Genomic DNA, 19,694 nt, shown 5'->3' on the forward strand with positions numbered 1-19,694 from the left:
TGACAGTGTGACTTCCCCATTCACATTGCTTGTGCTGGGCCTCAGCATCACATGCCTTTCCCATGCTTTGTTTTTCCCTAAATCTGTGGTACATAAGAGACATCCTGTTGGGAAAGGGCTAAATGCATCTTTGTTGACCAAGGGCAGAACTGGAGTCTCTCCGTGGGTAGCTGACACTTGTCCCTCACAATCCATCAGAGCTACACCACACTGACAATCCCTGGCAGCATTTTAGGGCCAAGGTAAATACCTGGGGTCCAGGGACACCAAAAGCACACAGAGGCCTGGGGGATCTCTGAAGCCAGCCCACGCTCATTCAGGCACTGCCTGTTGCCCAAAGGAGTTTTTCCTCCAGAACATGCAAAGAACAGGACTGAAGGTCTCAGGTACCATAAGAAGCCAAAACTACATCAAGATCATAGGATAATTCAGGTTAGAAGGGACCTTGGTGGGTCCCTAGTCCAATCTCTTGCTCAAATCAGGGTTGGCTATGGGAACAGAGCAGGTTGCTCAGGGCTTTATCTAGTTGGGTCTTGAAAACTTCCAAGGATGGAGATTGCAAAAGCTCCCTGGACAACCTGTGTCATTGATTTTCTTATATCCAACCAGATGTATGACCCCATCTTGCAAGAGCAGAAATACAAGGTTGTGCGATTCACAAGTGACCCAAAGACACCCTGCAGCAGGGGCTGGTACATATGCCTGGAGAGCACAGATACCTGGCTCCTGGATTTTACGGACTGTCCCGGTCCCTGATCACTGCCGACTAATTCTGAAAGTTGTGCAGCTGATCAGCTGTGTGCATCCTTGAGGAACCCCATGGCTACACTTTAAGGCCAGCATGCAGTTAAGGAAATGGAGGGTCTCAGCCTCACTGAGCTCTCTGTCTCCATCGTGTGGCAGTACACATAACAGTGACAGTATGTGAATAACGAAACCTTCAGCTGCTGTGTAGAAAATGCGGTAAGACAGAACTTGCTGCTTTTAGCCTGGCAGAGAACTTGCGTAGCCTTGCAGAGAACAGGATCAGGGAGCTCACTACTCTAAAAAGGCATCCAGTTCTTTCACTTTTGATGACGTAGCTCTGTGCAGACTGTGTTTCCCCAGCTGGGCCACCACATAGCTGCAAAAACGCTGGACCTGGGGCAAGAGGAAGAGCACATGCCTGGGGAAGGGCTGTCAGGATGACTTCTTTTGGCTGGCTCAAGGCATGTGGCACACTGCAGGTTTAGCACTAGGAGGCCTTGCACCTTCTCCTCAGCATATAGTGATACCTTCGAGTTGAGCTAATTGCTTTTGCAGTAAATGTGATTTGGTCTCCTTGAGACTTCTCTCTTCCAGCTTGGTATTTTTGAAAGCTTGCTACCTCAGCTTTGCTGTCCCTTGGAAGTATTGGTAGCCTAAGCAGGAATGACGTCAAGTACTTCTGCAAAAAATGTTTCATGAGCTGCAGAATGCAAGGAGAGCAATGCACAGCAGAGCAGAGCAGAAGGGGCAAGAAAAAGAAGCTGATCTCTTCATTTGTCTGCAAGTAAAAGTCTTGGTGGGACCAAAGAACCTCTTGGCTGCAGACCAAGGACAAGTTCCTGCCCTTTGTTTATTGCCTTTTATTTGATTTCTGCTTGCCTCTGCTGCCCTTCTGTAGGACCAGCAAAGGGTTGATTGAATCAAATGGCTGCGTGCTAAAACTCGAAGTGAGGCGGATTCTCTGCCAACTCATTTACAGTGCTCCAGCAGTGGCAGTGGGAAAACTGCTGGAAATGTGCTTGCCAGGACTATCTTTTATTGCTTCTTTTGGTTCCCCGAGACCAAACCCATGCAAGAGGAGTGGAACCGACAGGAGCACAGGACCACGAGAATGCACATTCACTGGGCTGTTAAATCAAGAAACCAAGTCAACATTGCTGAAAGACTGAGGTCAGATGCTGCCTGGGTTTTACTCTGGTTTACTATTTCATTTCTTTGAACATTAGCAGAAGAAGAGAATGAAATAAGATGATTCAGATGAATTTTTTTCTCTTTTTTTGGGGGGGGGTGTATTTGGCCACTTTTTCTCCTGATTGTTCACGGACACTGCCCAATAGAGAGATAGGTAAGAAAAGGAGGAAGGAAATACCTTCTTTCCTGGAGGCCTAAGATCAATTGTGAGCAAATGAAAATTAACTGTGGTACCCACCCCTCCTGCTACTTCTTGGCACAGGTTCATCTGAGACTTGTTAGGTAAAAATCCATTTTCTTTGTGAGCATCAACACTGCATTCAACCCATATACACATCCTCTGCCTTCCCAGCACACTGAAAAGCTGAAAAGCATGATTCGTCAGGGGATGATGTAACTTGTCAGCCAAATCTGGAGCAGCTCCTCTAAGCTTTGAAAACATGGTCGCTGTAACCAAGAGGTACTTGACTGACATGTTTCAGGTCTTTATTTTAGTCTCTGTAGTGCAGCAGGACTCAGCATCTGTCTGGGAGTGTGAATGTGTTATGCAAAGCACTGTGCACACCACAGCTGCAGAGTCCCCGTTCCTAGCACTTCCATGTCACCGATGAAAAGGGTCAGCATGTGGGCAACGGAGAGAGTTGCCATTTTTACAGATGCTGCTTCGCTGCTGAAAGACAATTCTGTCACCTTGCCAACACTTGTTTCTTCCTGTCTTTCTCATGTCCACACATGCTGGTTTACTTCTCAGCTGGATCAGCCTTCAGGGCAGATACATCGTGCACAAGGCAGGGGCTGGGACAGGAACAGAACCAGGCAGTCTACAGCAGGAAGCACAGAGGGACTGCTGGTTCCCTCAACGTGTCCCCAGGGCTGAGAGATTCGGTACCTCCTCTAGTGTCCATCTACCCAAACTTCTTCACACATTCCAGCTATACAGAAGACTGCGCTTTCTTGAAATCCTAAGGAAATCCCAGAAGCAATTGCTGTGTCTGAAAAACTTCCCTGCTGCGTCTATCCATGGTTCTGTCTCATGTGAATTAACAATCCAGAACAATTGGCCCTTTGTGTCTGCCACAAGTAGTTTCTCCTAGGTGCTCTTATCTTCTTTTCCCTTCAGCTGTGTCAATTCTCCCTTTCTTAGTGGCATTTTCCTGTTTTCGATACAAGTTTTATTGCTAGTTCATCTTTGTGATGGTCTTTAAGGATTTTTTTTGGATGAATTATGCCAGGATTGACAAATCTTTCACAGTTTCTGCAAAGAAATTTCTGCAGAGAGAGAACCAAAACATAACAAGCATGAAGATTACATGACTGTGCCTTTACTGCAAGAAATGATCTCTGTATCAGGACTAAGGAACACAGCTTAGACCTAGGTCGGAAAACCTGTGCTGTATTCAGCACTGTGACTGCACCTGCTCCGTGACTAAGCAGAGCATTTAGATTTCCAAAGCTGTCAAACACTAGCAAGTAACAGACGTCTCACCGCATGTGCTAAACATCTTTTAGTGCTAATTGCATATTAAATTACCCTACTTGTCATATATCTTCTAATGAAGAATTAGCATTAGTGTCAAATCTTGCTAATGCTATATAGAAATTATTCTAGGAATATCTATTTTGCAAACTCAATTTCTGTATGTTGTTACACTGAATAATAGAGGGGAGAACATTGTGTTTTAATAGTGGCATAAGCATAACTGAAATACAATCACTGTAGTGCCTTGGTTGGCCTACATACCAAGGAGAGTTCTGGGGGAAAAGGCACAGAATATTTAAAATAGTGAAATCTTGGCATCACAATTATTTAAGTACATATTTCTTACCAATACATTTTGTTAAAGTAATTACTCTGCATAGTATTTTTGACCCTAGGCAATAACTCACATTCATCAGCTTCCTCGTGAGCACATATCAGTATGTCCCTAAAAGGAGCCTATTAGCTTTTGTTAAGCAAGCCAGGGAGAATGAGCAAAAGTGGCACTTAGGCAGTAATATTAGAGCATGACCCCCTGCCAAGCCATACTCCTGGTGTGCTAAACACAGACATGGAAACCTACAGTTTTAACTTTCAAGTAAGCTTTACCTTGTGATCTGACCCCAAACTAACACTCAAAATCTGTAGCTATACATAGCAGTAACAACAGCACTTTGCCATCCAGAAAAACTCCGAAAGGTCCATCCTTTAGGCTAAGGGTGAACAGCTGATATGAAGCCATTCTCTATGCCCATCATACCATTGTCCCCACAGCTCCTCACAGCCTGCAGATGCATCTCTCAGCTCACATCACCCATCTGCCGCCTTTCTACTTTGGCAGCACCCAAGTGGACACATGGGATTGGGTGCTCAGACAGTGAAGAGCTGCTGTGGTTCCTACTGAGGCTGTCTGGACATGTAGTTGCTCAGTATTCCTTTACAAATCCAACTCATGATGACCAATGCAACCAGCCCAAAACTTGGTACAGTCAAAATTACATATCACTTTTACAAACCAACTTTTCCCTTTTTGGAAGGGGCTTTGTTTATTTCTGTAATTGATCCTGGGGCTTTGTTTATTTCTGTAATTGATCCTGTGTGCTATTTGTATAAGCTCACAGCCTTTTTGCTGGCAAGTCTTTCCATTGATAATCATGTGTGATTTGCTGTAGTAGGATGATTCACTATCTACCTCTCCGTATCAGAAGTGTTTGTACTTGACTAACAGTGCAGAAGCTTTTTTTCTTAACAGCTTGGTATTCACTGTTAGATCTGCATGGCCCCGAACTCTGCCCACTCCCAATTGTGCTTGCTTGAAGATAATCATTCACCCCCCAGCAGATCAGTGACATATGAGGAGCTCAGTTAAGTTACAGCTGATATGTACCATTCTCTATTATCAATTGCACAGTTTTCATTCTTTGAAATCTTGTGTGCCAGGCATACACAGAGTCTTCACTTAAGCTAAATAAGACCCAAACAGCTCCATTTCAGCTCTCACAGTGCCAAGTTTCTATAGTGATCTTTTCCCTCTACATCATGGCCAAACTAGAACACTTTTCCTTTGGTCTAAAATCTTAGTAGAGAACAGTAGGGTGAGACAAACCTTAAAGAGAAAGAAGTGAATGTCACTTTCCCTTTTTGGTACAGGATGAGGATTTAAACCCCAAAGCTTGGGGAAAAAAGTCTGAGTAACACAAATTAAGATTTTAAGTGCCTGGAGGAATGTTGTCACATCCCTGTGTGTAAGCAGTAAGATGAACAGTGAAGTCCTTCCCAAAGAAGTGTGTGGGATGAGGCACCAGTAGGTCTTCCCTCTCCTGAAGGAGTGATGTATTACTTCCAAAGCTATGGTTCCTACTTGCTCCATTGGAATTAATTCTAATATTGACTTTTCATGTAAAATTGCTTCTTTCATAAAAGAAATATTTCCACTATGTTCTTGGAAGGAGAAATCTCTCTGGTGAGTAAAGGCAGGATATACACAGTTCTCCCCTTCAGGAGCAAACCTAACCAAAAGGGAGCACACAACCTGGTACAGACTAGTTTGTTTTTGTTTTTTTTTTTTTTTTTTTTTTAAGTTAAATAATGGGTCATTGTTTCAATAGACTATATTCTGAGGGTTTTCAGGATAGAGTTGAAGCTGATAAGGTCAGTAACATTGTTGTGCCATCACTTCATTGGTTTTGTTAGTTTTTGTAGAATCTAAAACACTGAGTATAAAATCCTTAAGTTCTCTAGCATTACTTACGAAGATGAACCTCACTGCATCAGTTTATATAGGGAAAGCTTTAATGAGACTGCAAATTGAAACAGTTGCTCTAGTGCATGACTTGCCCTAGCTGAGGTGCCAGTATTCAGAATCATACATCCCTACAGAATTTAAAAGGTTGGTTCTCTTCCAGCAAATCTTTTTTTCCCCCCATTCTCCCAGACAGCATGGATCATGGTACAGTTCAAACACAATAGCATTTGCATAGATTATAGCATAGAGGCCAGGACTGAACAAACATCTGACAACATGCCTGCATCTGAGACGTCCATCCCCATTGCTAGTGTCATACACTGCTTGAAACACCCTCTGCATCAGAAGTAAGCCTGTAATTGTAAAACCTTCACTAAATAAAACTCATCCCTACAGAGGGGCTCAAGTGCCATTGCTGGCTCCCAAGGTTACAGCTAACCCAGAACCTGCCTTCTTTCAAGTGGCATTACCTTGATTTGCTAAAGAAGTGGCAGGATATGCATGCTTTCATGGACCATCATTCCAAAACAGCTCTTCTCCCAGCTGTCCCACAGCTACTTTTTGTGGGCTACTTTGTGTCCTAACTGTCACACCTTAGTATTCATGATGGAGCCAGACTGTGGAGCATGTGGGTTTCTAGTTTGGGCACACTGACTGGTACAATCAGTGATAGATTCAGTCTGTCTGATTCAGTTCATGAAATACATCATGTGCACAGCATGATGCAGTATTTGCAGACCTTTCAGGAACAGGACAGCTTCAGAGTGATCAACTGCCCTTTGTGATCTCCCAATTCCCTGCTCTCCTACAGGAAGCTGGTCATTGTGCTTCATCCATCTGCTGTACTTTCAAACCACAAATTGTTTGAAAATGTTATTTCTACACATATATATTACACATACATGCGTACACATGTGTGCATGTATGTGTAATATAAATATATATATATATCAGTTTTATTACCTGCCTTCTTTGGAACTTTCCATCACAACCTCAGACTTTCATAAGGAAGTTGGCTCTGCTAAATTAATTAAGCAGATACAACTGACCTAGGGCAAACTCTTCTGCACACACTTGTTTTCATTTGAGTGGCTTCCTGCAGTTTAAATGAGAATCTTCTCCATCTAAAATGTGCCTGGACCTGGATTCAAGTCAAATCATGAGAGGAACCACAAACCTTCAATTTCTGACAAGCAGTTAACACTAGCAAGCTTTAACAGCTACAATTCTTTAGTAAATATTTAAAAGTTAGCAGCTGATTTTGAACAGAACATCAAATATCCAGCTCCACTTACCAGAATTTAGGGAAAAAAAAAGATAGAAAAATGAGGGGGTGAACACAGGCTAATGACAGTAGAGACCAATTTCTACAAGAACAGCTGTTTTCTCAGTAGCAGAGAGTAGTTCCCCACAAAACATTACCATCTTGTGGTTCAGCTTTTTTTCTTTTGGGCAGTCTGACAGTTCTGGTGACTAGTTAGACACACTGCTGACAGTCTGCAGAGGAGATAACTGCAAGTAAATTCTAAATGAGCATTGTGTTATTACATTTCTCCTGTTTACTGTCATTCATTTTGAAAAGCCTTTAAATGCTTAATAAGTATAAAACTGCAACATACTAACTGCTTTTTCATTAAGCATCAGAATAAATAGACGCTTATTTTAGCACATTTCTTCAGGCAGTTGCTGTTAGTTATCTCACTGCACACTGTGGTCTGGATAAACTATGCTTCAAAATTATCAGAGACTGATTCTGCTAAATACACAGATTGCAGCTACCTGCAAGATAAAGCATATTTGGAAGTAGTTACAGCCCTTCAGCAGCTGTACAGCATTAAGAAAATGTGGCATAACTTTGGAGTAGTCCCAACAGTAAAACTTTCTCCAGTCCCATTTTTCTAGCTGTGTTACATCAGGTTAGGTTGGTCAGCCAGTCACCCAGATACTGGATTCTTTTCCATTACATTTAAATCCACTACAATTTAATTTTTGAGCTTAGGTTTGTGTTTGATATCACCTTCACATTGATGAGCTCCAGTCAGACTTCCTGTGCTCAGCAACTTACAAATACTGTAGGAAGTGGTTATGAGATTTAGAGAGAAGGTTTGGGGTTGTACTGATCTCAAAAAAAATTCCTTACACAGAGATTTTGGCTATAAGCTTGTAAATTGAAGGTCAGAAGGACAACAGATGGGCAAGCACATGGTGATGTACTGTTCTGGCCAGCATCAAAGGATACAGAAACAAAGCTGATACAGGCTGCATTTTTACCACACCAATACAGAGCAGCTTTCCTAGCAGTTAGCTGATGATGCAGGTGGATTTGAATGGGATGAAGTTCCTGGTTTTGGTTTCTCACATATTGGCCAAATCGCAAGTTCAGCCTTCTGAAGGCTGCATTTTTCTCTCCAACCACTTCCACTACAGCTTGGCAATTTCTGCTTTCGAGTTCCCTGAAAGTAATCATCATTTCAGGGACCTTTTCTGTTGTCCATGATTTGCATTGCACAAGTGTCTATTACCTCATTTGCTGATAATCTGATCATTTTCTTGAGCAGCTAAATATAAAGGCTGTAAAAGAACTATTTTCAATAGTCTGTTTTTACAAAACCCCCAGTTCTAACAGACTATCACAGAACTGACATACCTGCTGCTGCAGTAGGAAAAGGAAGGCAAACTGGTACTTTTTCTTACTCCAACAACTGTAATAAAAAGCTGTGAAGGTTTCTACACCTTCACTTTCTCTGTGGAGTGGCATGATTTCAAATCTCTGCAGGAGAGTTCAGAAACAGATCGATCTCACATTAGCTGATCTTCTGATTCTACCATTCTAATTCATTCTACCAAATACTAATGCAAGAATAGACAAGATGAATATTTGGGTTTTCATTTCCCAGTTGCCAAATCCAGTTGGGATTTCACGAAAGGCAGTATGGGACAGCAGATCCACCACAGTAAGTCTTTTTAAAACTATATGGCTCTATTCCATCTTGCCACAAGATGTGGCATTTCATGGGGTGGGGAGTGGAAGGGGCAGAAATCAGTCAATACTTTCTTGTCTGACTTTCTCCTCCTGAAAGAAATTGCACCATAGGTATGGACTCGGCAGGTGGCTGTAGTGACCAGGGAGAGGAGTAGGCAGCTTTTCACCCAGTCAGCAGGTGGTGTCACCTCACCAGGAGAGCCATGCTGGAAATGCATCAAAGAGGGAGAAACAGCCATACTCTGGAGTATCCCTAGGTCCAGTCTCTCCTCAGAGAAAGTGAGCTGCTAAAAAGAATGCACATCCATCCCTGACCATAGCAAGCCTCACAGAGCCTGTGCATGCCACACTTCAGATAAGAAAGCACTGTTATAATTAATAAGCTCTGCCATAAAAACAAAGCAATTGCTTTGAAATCAGGGGAGGGGAAGAGTATCTTGCCATGATCACAATGAAGCACTTACTGTGCTTAAGAAACTTCTGTCATCTAAAGCAAAAACCCCTCAAATTTTCAAGTGAGATACAGTTCAACTGTTGACTTGTTTCTAAAACAGGAGGAACAGAAGTGCAGGCAGTCCTGCTCACTTCTGCCTTTGCTATTTCCTTAACCCACAGTTGGAGGAACAACTTTGCCCAAGAAACTTTGTCAGTAAGCCAGGGCATGATTTGCTACCTCTGGCTAGTTCACGCTGATTTGTAGAAGGTATCGCACCTCTCTGCGTACGTCTGGAGCCCAATAGCTTGCTTTGGGCAAGCACTGACTGTGCTGTTGAGTTGCCAGCGGGCAGTAAGTCACATCGGGGTGCTTCTGTGCCCTCCCTTTGTGAGGGGACAAGTCACAGAGCACTTGGGAAGCCTCGCTAGCTTACCGAGGGGAGCCAGGCAGCTCCTATGAAGCTCCACTAAGGCAGTACAGTTCTGCCTGGTTCCCGTGAGGCAGCCAGGTCAGGCAGTCCAGCACAGCACAGCGCCTGCCATGCTGCACATCCCCGACACGTCCAGCGGGGGCTGCTGTCAGCCCTTATAAACACCTCTGGAACATAGCAGGAGTACAGCAGGGCACTACCCAGCCACCTGGTCTATCCGGCTTCAGACGCATCCTAGTGTACTGGGCAGTGCTTTCCTGGGCAGGCTTGCGTGCTGCTACACAGCCTGGAAGCCCTCTGTGGCCTCAGAGAAACGATTCTCGGCTGGAGCACACAAAGACTTGCTGGGGCAGCTATCTGTTATTAAAGAACTATCTCCTTTGGTGCCAGGAAACTGCATTAGAGAGAAAACATATACATGGCTATACACTGGGGTGTAGAGCTTAATCCACTCCTTCCTGGTTTTGCATCTGCCTTGCTCAGTGTGGTGTGCTTTTTATTAAGTCATGAAACAGTTACAGTGCTTCTTAACAGAAGAGATCTCCGCTAACTCCCCTGTAAACCAGTTGTGTAGAAAAGTTACCTTTCCCTATACCAAGGGTTCCTGTATTTAACTCAGCACAACAGTAAATTAAATACAATAAAGGACTTGTGAAATCAGCTACAGGTTTCTCTTCACAGGTCTGGCTTTCAGTTTGAGAAAAGCCTCTACCACATGGAGTATTTCCAAAGAAACAGACTAGAAATTGGTAAAAGGCTCTAGTCAGCAAGGGGAAAGGATAGGTTAAAACATGCTGCCCACATTTTCTTGCTACCTCTTATGTATTATCTTCCTGAAAGATATGCTCTCCCTTTGATTTGGGTGGATTGTCCTTTGCTTGCATGCACTCCCTATCGGGGCAGCAGCTTCAGGTATCAGCATTGTCAGTTAATTTTAGTTCTCAAAACCCACCAAGGGAGATGGCTTTGCTCAGCAGGGAGCCAGGAAAAGGAGCTTTGCAGTCAGCTGCAGGGATAAAAAGGGTCACTTGTTTAAAACTATCTAAAACTTGCTGTAGAGCTTTAAAATTTTCCTGCACTCCTGCCTTTATCTTCCACCAAGATGCTCATTAAGAAGCTGAACAATATCTTTCCAGTAATGGAAACTGATGGTTACAGTTACGTATTCACTATAGCCAACTCTGACTTCAGCCAGTTGGAAATGTACATCAAATAAGCAATAATCTGAACTACCAGAACAAACAAGATACTGTTACAGATTTTGTTCATGAATTGGCTTAATAACAGAAAGCGTTATATCTATTGACTACTGTGTTAGGATGACCACAGCAGAGCCAAAGAACGGCATCAAGAAAAATTCTATAGGAAATCTGCAGTTTTAAGTAGTGTTAGCTAGTAAACTTCTAGGAGAAATAAGTGTTTAAGAAATAGAAGTGACACTCCACAAGCAAACAAATCCCAGAGCCATTCTTCTTTCTTCTTCTGCATCATACTGCTGGCAGACTGCATGACCTTTAAGAGAAAGTTGTCCCAAGGTGCATCCTGTTTAGTGATTACACCAGATTGCAGGAAACTCGGGTCTGTAAGGTAAAGCTAGTCCAAATTCCCTCTTTCCCACACCATGAGTACTTGGCAAAAACAAAGCTTTATGTCATCATTGGGTGGATGTCTAGCAGCTCGTTTTAAGCAAGCATTTGATAATATGTAGCACTTCCTAAAAAGTTCCTACTGTTTGGAGTAGTGTGTGACTTTCTTCAAAGACACACATCTTTGATTTATCACCAGAAAAAACAAGAAATTCTTCTGCCTAGGGATCTTTTTCTTTCTTGGAGGCAAACATCTGGATTGGCTTATCACTTCAGCCATGCAGCTTCACAGGCTTTCTGGAACAAAGAGTTACCAGGCTGTGATGTACTTAACAGTCCCAACTTACTGTATTCGTGTAAGTCAGTTTTGAACCACAAACACTGTAGTTAGCTTTTAAATGGAGAACTTGCGTTACCTGTCATACTTTTTTTAAATGGAGGAACCTGTTGTTCATACCTCCTGCTAAGAAAAACACCACCTATAAGTAAACAAAACAACCCATCAACATTTTCTTCATTTCTCCAGTGCTCAGTATGTTGCCCAATCAATTGGCTAAGCAAGTTTGTGTATATCGTCCTACAGTGAAATACATTAAGTGACTGACAAAAGAGTCTTACAGTACCCTGAATAAAATGCCAAGTCAAAAAAAAAGCTTTCAACATGTAAACAGTACTATTGATAAATAAACAAATTCTGTCAGGGAATTATAGCCCTCTCCATTGAATACACAGACCAAAACATGCTGATAACTGACTAAGTACTGAGCATGCAGGTCCTCACTGACAGCCATACTCCAGCTTAAGTTCTGTTTCTAGATACAGTGGAACCTTGCACTTTGTAACCAGCAGCAAACAGTTCTTAGGTGTTTCATCACAGTCCTTTTTTGTTACTCATAGCAAATGACAAGTAAGTTTAACACACTTATGCTGAGAAACAGCAAGAACAGCTTATTCCACCAGAAAAAGTCAGGACCTCAGGGTAATAGCCAGCAACACCATGCCCTCAGCCTCAAGAGGCACAGGCCCATAATGCTTAAACAAAAACAAGCACAACAGGTCCAGTAACAGCAATCAGCCACAACATAATGATCACCAGACTGTTCCACTACTGTAAGACAAACCTGAATTCCAGCTGAAGCATCAAGACAGCAGCCTTCACAATTAAGAAGCATACAAATACAACACAATCCACTCAAGAGACAAATGTATGAGCCTGAGCTTAAATGGGGTTCCTGGGCCAATGGGCAGAGGGTGCAGGGTAGAGGCCCCCGAGGTGGCTGGTCAGGGCAATTAAGGTCAGCTGGTGCCCTCACAGCCCTGCCAATTTACATATCAGCTGTCTTTTGCAGTTTCTTTTACTTATGTATAAGCATGGAAATTCAGACATAGGGGCTTGGATCAAGCCACCTCAGCAGTATGAAAACTTTCTGTGCCTGCAGTATCTGTGATCCAACTGTCTTTAAAGCATGTTGCAGACAGCTGATGTGCAGTTCTCCAGGTCTCCTGTGCAAAGGCGGCCCCAAAATGCAGCAGATGTTTTGTCCTAGCAGTGTAATACAGCAATACTCTAGGAAAGAAACTACAGAATTACTAAATGGATTGCAGTCCAGAAGAACAGAATAAGATTTCTCTTTGCAGGATTTAGTGATGTTCTTTAATGCCTGCCAAGTTTCCACTTCCTCTTACTACCTTCAGATCTTCATTAGGTTGCTACCTTTAGGGAGGGATTTTTCGAAAGGACCTCAGAGGACTCAGTTCTCTTAGAATTTAATTGAATAGTCAAATTCCCTGGCTACCTTTGAAAATTGTATCTTTAAAGTTTTGTTCAAACATAGATGTCTCTCAGCTACAAAAATGGTAAGACATTCTCAATTTATAAACAGAAGTTATTCTACTGAAAACACACACGTAGTTTCCTGGAATGGGAGAGGGTGTACAACCTTGTGCGATCATGAAAAGATAAAAGGTGTACCCAAAGACCATCAAAAAATACAGTTGTCAGAACACAGTCGCTACGAAATTCTGTTTAAACTCTGCACATGTGACATGTTTCTATAAAATTCAGATCTCACTCATGAACATCCTCTGCTGGTGCAAGGATTACATCACAGAAACAGAAGAAAACCACCTCTGGAGCTTCTCTTTTACCTTCTTGCTTTAGATACGTAGAGAGAGGTTTTTTTCTTTCATCAGAGAGGGCGAAGTTTGCCTAGTATCCCAAAGCAAGAATGGGACACTAACGACGACAGCAATAAAAGATAAAGTGAAGACACACAATGTTCTGCTCCAGGATTTACAGGTGCTTTGAAAATAATGCATCCTCTCTTCTGCTGTCTTAAAAGCAGAGCAAAGGTGATGGGGCGTGAGACTGTAGATGGGAGCAAGCAAGGCAAATGGAGATTTAAACCATTTGACTTTTCACGCTTTACATTCTCTCTCCATGGAAGCAGGGAAGCTGGCACAGCATGGATGGGTTTCCTTTTGACTCCCAGGTTTATCTGTTTATAACGGATGCTATGACCTTTTGCTTGGTAAATTCTGGCTTGTTTGTAGGGAATGTGAATGAGCATCAGAAAACCTTCCATGCAGCTCAAGAAACTGCCTGCAGGGCTCAGAGATAGGGTAGGGTGTTGTGCACAGGGGCACTGAGCTGCCTGAGGGCACCTCTCTTTTTGGTTCGGCAGTTTATAGCACATTCACAGGCAGCAGTCGCAACCAAGGTTGCTCTTGCTATGGCAAGTCACCTCTGTCAAACATGAGCTAAGCATACTGAGGTAACTGTGTTACTTTGTGAAGATCAGTACTCACAGATTTGCTCAGGTCCTCATTCAGATACAGTTCCTCTACGGAAACTAATAGCTACCCAAAGGGTAACTGCCCCGTATCAGTGCTGAAGGATCAGCATGCCAATTCTGTACTTGCTGCCCTCACTGGCTCCCTGAAATCCCCCTTTACCTCTGTTTTTACATAGGGGAAGTTTTCTGTGACTCATATAATATTCTTTCATTTCCTTTTCCTAAAAGGAGAATACTTGCTGTCAATATTTAAGCAGTTTGATTATGTCCTGCATAACTCGAACTGGCTGACAACTTTCCAACAAAGTGTTTTATTCATTGGAAAATACAGCTAAGTGGAAAGAAACCTTTCCGCAGGAGGTTTTCTGTTTTAATGAGGGGAGGAAGAAGCATTTTCTCTTTCCCAAAAGAAAATGTTTTGATCTTGTATTTGGGAACATTTCTGCATTTTGTTTCATCATAAATTAGAGGACATTGACAAAGTAGGATCTGGACAAGATATTTCAGTGTTAGCGAAACACAGTATTTTAGTGGTCCCCAAAGTGTTTTTCTCTTCCTGCCCTAGGCCAGCCTCTGAAGAAGCCAGTTGTATTGTAACTGGTCTGCTAACTTAACTGCCTACCCTTGCACAGTGTGAATACCTCATTATCTCTGTGCTCTCTTCCAAGTGATAGACAAAAGTAAAGACGTGCATGCAGTCACTATGGCTGCATGCTTAATTGCTCTAAATGAGAGGGAAAGCCCCTGGATATGTATATATCACTTTCCCTTCTCCAAAGCCGATTTTTATGTGAAAACAAAGAAATGAAAAAATGCAGGGAGCACAAATTCTACATGGCCTCGTCTACCAACTTGTTGCATCTTCCGTGGGTCTGTAGAGACTGCCTAGGCCTCTTCCAGTTGCATATGGTGCTGTTTCATGGCTAGTTTCTCCTGAATGGCGTTTCTTTCTTCCAATGCCAAATCGTTTCCCTCGAGCTCTGTAAAATACCTCTGTGTTCTAGGAGGCATGAATTCCTCGGTGTTGGCAGCTATTCTAGCCTTTCTAAAGGCTCAGGAGATGCTAGCAACGTAGCGCATGGGAAGAGCTTTTTTGCAGGAATCCTGTTCTGGCTGTGCAGAGTCACTTGTCAAGGACAATAGCTGTTGGCAGAGCACTAATATGACAGAATTGGGAGTGCTGCCAGTGAAAGCAAACTCCTTTGTGGTCTATGCAATGTTGTGCTAGCCTGTCAGTTTGACATCAACATTGATGGCCATCTGAAAACTGCCTTTGAGCATCATTAAAAAAAAAAAGGACTATTCAGCAAAAGGGATAATGGACTTTGCTGTACACTCAGAGCAACAAAACCAGGTTGAGTTGATCACATGTGCGTGCGTCTTACACCAACTGCCCTCTGTGCTGGAGAAGCTCTGCACTTCAGGCAACAACAGTTTAGTCTGCAAAAATGATGTTGGAGTGAAGTCTTCTTTACATATCTTCCAAGAAAACTTCAGGATCAAAGAGACCACATGAAACAAAGAGTCTTTCAAGTTCAGAGCTTTTGACTATAGGGCCATCTTTCTACTCAAAATTCTGCCCGTTTGTTGTTACAGGGATCATGGGATTAGCTAAATTAGATAAGATTAGTAAGCACTTGACTTGCTTTCGCACGAGAGATCCCATGGCATTTAGCAAACTAAATGGACAGTGGCAACTGAGGTCCGTGAAGCTTCATTTATTTCTTAACATGTTTGAGTTAGGAAAAACGGCGCTTACTGATTCTTACCCTGTCGTTCATTCACGGGAAGTACTGTAGGCTATGAATGCTTGGAGAAAGGCTACTACAAGTCAGCAGTGATTTTAGTTCACAGAGGCAAAGAGCTGTGTGGCTGTGAGCATGCCAAGCTGTCAGTGACATCTGTGACCTATCTCATTTGGCATCACAAGCTGATGTGTAAGGATTGCTCTTATCTCTAGACTTTTGCCACTTCTAACCTTTCCTCACACCTTGCTCACGGTTTTTGTCTCAAAGCCATTTAAACGGAGCCTGCTTTCTCTCACACTAAATGAAGGTAAGCCAAATGAATACTATTTGAATTCTACACAAGAACTTCCACACAGACATAATGTGATATAATTAGTCCATTTTATATTGGTGCCTTTAGGTTGGATGAGTCTTTCTGAGTGTCCTGGGGAAACCAAGCTGCTAGTGAAACCAAGTGTCGGCTGTGAGTTTTGAGGCTGCCGCTATATAGCATATCCCATCTAGCAACCCAACAGCTGAACAGAGTCTAGAAAGGATGCCATGTGATTTAGACAGCCGGTTTTGTAAGTCTCATAAGACTAAGGGCTTCCAACTACGTGGAAGAGCATATGCCCCAGAAGATTTATAAGCATGCCCCATGCATTTCTAGAAACCGTGTGAGAAACGACACATGCAGACTGCCCACATAAAGTGAAAAAATGTGTGCTCAGGGCCTGTTCTCAGAAGGCCAGGCCTCATTTCTTGAGCCAGTTGCTTGTACAGTTGTAGGGCAAGCTGCTCTAAGTCGTGGTCTGATCTTTGGGCAAAGCTGCAATAGTTCACGTGCTGCAGAACATGAGCTTCAGGTCACTGAATCAGCAGAAAGCTAGTTTTCTTCCACCTCTCTCTAACTGCCTGGAGTTTCACAGAAGAATATTTTTAAGACAGCACTGAAGCATTTCCTCTTTGGCCAGAGCTTCCTGTTTTGCCTACGTGGTCTGTCTCCATGCTTTGCCCTTCCCCCTCCTTCCCCTTCCCTGCCTGGAATGGTGCTTGCTATTTGCACCTCTAACACCACTGTGTTCAGGGACAGAAAAAAATTGCAACTCTCCCTCCTTGTCACTCAAGAAATAACTCTCCCAAATCCTGATTTCTCAGCACAGTTGAATATCGAGGTTGTTTTAAAGGATGAAAAAAAGAATCTTTCTGTAGCTTCCAGTAGATTTTATAATAATTTCATTGCCAAGCCATGTTTCTAGATCTTTGATTCAGTAAAGCAAATAAAACTTCAAAAAGAGGACTCAGTGGGATTAGTAGGTTTTTGGGTCTCTGAGGTGCAGCTGTTTAGGGAAAGTTTGAGTTTACAAAGTAAGAAATGTCCTTCAGTCTTGCTCAAGGCACCATTCTTAACAGCTGCCTTTACTTTTAGAGCAGTAAAGTTTATACACCACTAAATGACAGATAACGTGCAAACTTGTGGGACCAGGAGACTGCCACCAGCTCTGCCATCTGAGATCGGTCAGATCACTGTGTTTAGCTATTTCCTGTCCAAAATGCATGTTAAGACCTTAAAAAGGAAGTTTTTGTTATGGCTGCAAAGTGACTTTACTGCTCAGAGTGACTCTATAGCTCAAGAGTGGCTACCTGCAGGATGGACCCCTGATTGCCTGGCTTTTATGACAGCTGCCTGTGCTTTAGCCCGAGCACCCTGCAAAGGGTTTATAACCCATATAAAATACTGTGCAGGACAGCAGAAGAGCTGATATTAAGGGAAGAAAGAGATGGACTTTGTGATGAGGAAGAGTCAGAAGCTTCAAGAACGGGAGATGCTGGACTACTTGTTATAGGTGCTCGGCACCGGGGCTCAGTCACGTGATTCAGCTCAGAGCTATTTTACATTACTGAAAAAAACATTTCACCAGAGATGGAGTCTGTGAGTAGCTGATCATGGAAATGGAGATGACACCATCTGGTTCTAGTTTCCAAATGGGATGTGCATGGACTTCTGCTTCTTTTCAGTGGCATGCTGAAGAGACAGACAATGTTACAACAGGTGTTATATAATTGTAAGAGTGCCTCTTTAAATGCCTGTCTTCCTCCCGAGGAATGATGAATCAGCACCTTGTGGTTTTTACACCAGCTGTCTCTCAGCTGACTTGTGAACAATATAAAGGAGCAAAGGAGAGGGCTTAGTTTTTTTTGTTGTCTGCTTTGCTGGTGGTAAGTTTTGTGATGGCTGAGTGGAGGTTTTATCATCCAGTGCTTTTAATCATTGTTTCTTCTTTTAAGATGTTTGTGTAAGGTATTGCTGTGACCAGGGGGAACCTTACATAGTATTTTTATGTTTTATGTTACTGCCCTGATGTTTGTTAGAAGTACTTATGAACCACCATGTTTGCTGGCCTGTACTTTCAGTGTTTTTGAAACACAAAGTAGTGCTTTAGAGTCTTAAACTGTGCAAGTAAGAATAACTTTGTGCAATTGTCCTGAGGATCTTAGGTCTCTGTGGGCTGTAAATGCTGTTAGTGCTACTTTTTTATTACTGCTTTTTCTTGGTGCCTGTTGCCCATCTGCAAACTGGCAGGAGATGTCCATATATCTTAGAACTGTTGAACTGGGAAGCTTTGCTTAACCCACCTCTATTTGGTGCTTGGGAAATGTTCTATGTCACAGTGAAAGAGCCAATAGTTCTCGCTGTTTTGTCTTTTGGTGAAGAGATGAAAGGTAGCCATTAACAGAGGTAATAAAATAAACAAAAAGCCCTGCAGAGTATGTGAACTCTCTTAGATGTTTGCTCAGGGTTTATTACAGCCCTGAATTAGGCTATCATTTTGGTAGAAACACTGTATTATGAGATAGGTGTGGTGACACCCAAGCCACAGAGTGACTATATTCATGCAAATGAGTGACTACGGCATGCTGTTCCTTCTAGTGCTGTAGCTAGTTCTTGTGCTGTAACTTACCTCTGGCAGGTGGAGGGCTACACAGTACTTAACACAAGGTAAAAAAATTCCTGAAGGATTTATGTAAGTCAGGAGATAAGGGTTTGTACTTCAAAGCAACAATGCTTCAGGGACAAAGGAGCTCAGAGAGGCTAGCAGGGAGGTGGTTACACCTTTGATCTCTCCTTATCTTATCAGACTATGCAGATTGAAGGCCTCTCTAGAGATTGGCCAGGTGACAAGTTCTTTGTGTAAAGACTGAGCCTGTTGGCCTTGCAGTTCCTTAAGGTAAGCAAGTCCTAGAGGACTTTAATCCTAGAGGATTTAAAAAAAAGACAAACTATGAATGGGTAACTCTTGCCCTGGAGAGTGGCAGACTAAATGAATAGGGAGAAGGCCTGGGTTGTCATACATACAGAAGGCTGCACCCTCTTCAGTGTTCCAAATACTCCCACCTTCTGTGATTTAAAGTCACTTTCTCCAAACTCAGGCAGGAGTTACAAGCGAGAAGATGCTGATCCACCTGTCTCTGGTTATTAAAGAAGAACCAGCTCTGTGACTGCCTGTCAGCAAAGAGCCTGGCTCGTGTTGTGTAGGACTCAGGCAAACCACTATTTTCTTTTCAGTACAGGGAGGCTTGTTTCAAGCCTTCCTGAGGAGTTGGCCTTTTCATATATGTTTGCTTGTTGCTACCACACACACACACACACCCCACCCCACCCCACCCCCCCAGAAGGAAAGGTGGCTAATGGGATAAACATTGGAAGGCTTGGCTCTTTTCTCCCACATCATCTGCTTAGCAGCTGTCTGAGCCAAAAAGATCCTATCTACCCTGGGGACTTTGTGGTATTGCTGTCCTTGTTAGAGCTGTATCTGTGCCACCCTGGGGATGGCTGCTGTTCTGGGAGGGAAATTGGCCTGGAGTCAGCACTGCTTGTAGATATGTGCTGTGTTGCTAGCTGGTATGAGTATCTGAGGGCTGTGGTGGTTTCTTTTCATGATATCAGGGAGCAAATAGTACCTCTGAAGAAGCAAGGCTGTATTTTGGCCTTTTAAATCCTCTGCTGCGCTTCTGATGCATAAAGGCAAACAGGCGTGCTGTGTACCAATGGCCAATGTCTGTTTAGAAAATCCC

The 19,694-nt window shown here is 42.9% G+C and overlaps 1 long non-coding RNA gene across 1 annotated transcript in view; it reads right to left on the bottom strand.

Annotated features, from left to right (window-relative positions):
• Window positions 1–748: 748 nt before the first annotated feature.
• Window positions 749–19,694, bottom strand: part of LOC135328120 (uncharacterized) — a 61,172-nt gene continuing 42,226 nt past the window's right edge. The window contains exon 3 of the long non-coding RNA XR_010388851.1: window positions 749–3,207. This is a non-coding gene — a long non-coding RNA (uncharacterized LOC135328120). The remainder of the gene's footprint in view (window positions 3,208–19,694) is intronic.

Source organism: Dromaius novaehollandiae, chromosome 4, assembly GCF_036370855.1.
Source record: "Dromaius novaehollandiae isolate bDroNov1 chromosome 4, bDroNov1.hap1, whole genome shotgun sequence".
Classification (NCBI taxonomy): domain Eukaryota; kingdom Metazoa; phylum Chordata; class Aves; order Casuariiformes; family Dromaiidae; genus Dromaius; species Dromaius novaehollandiae.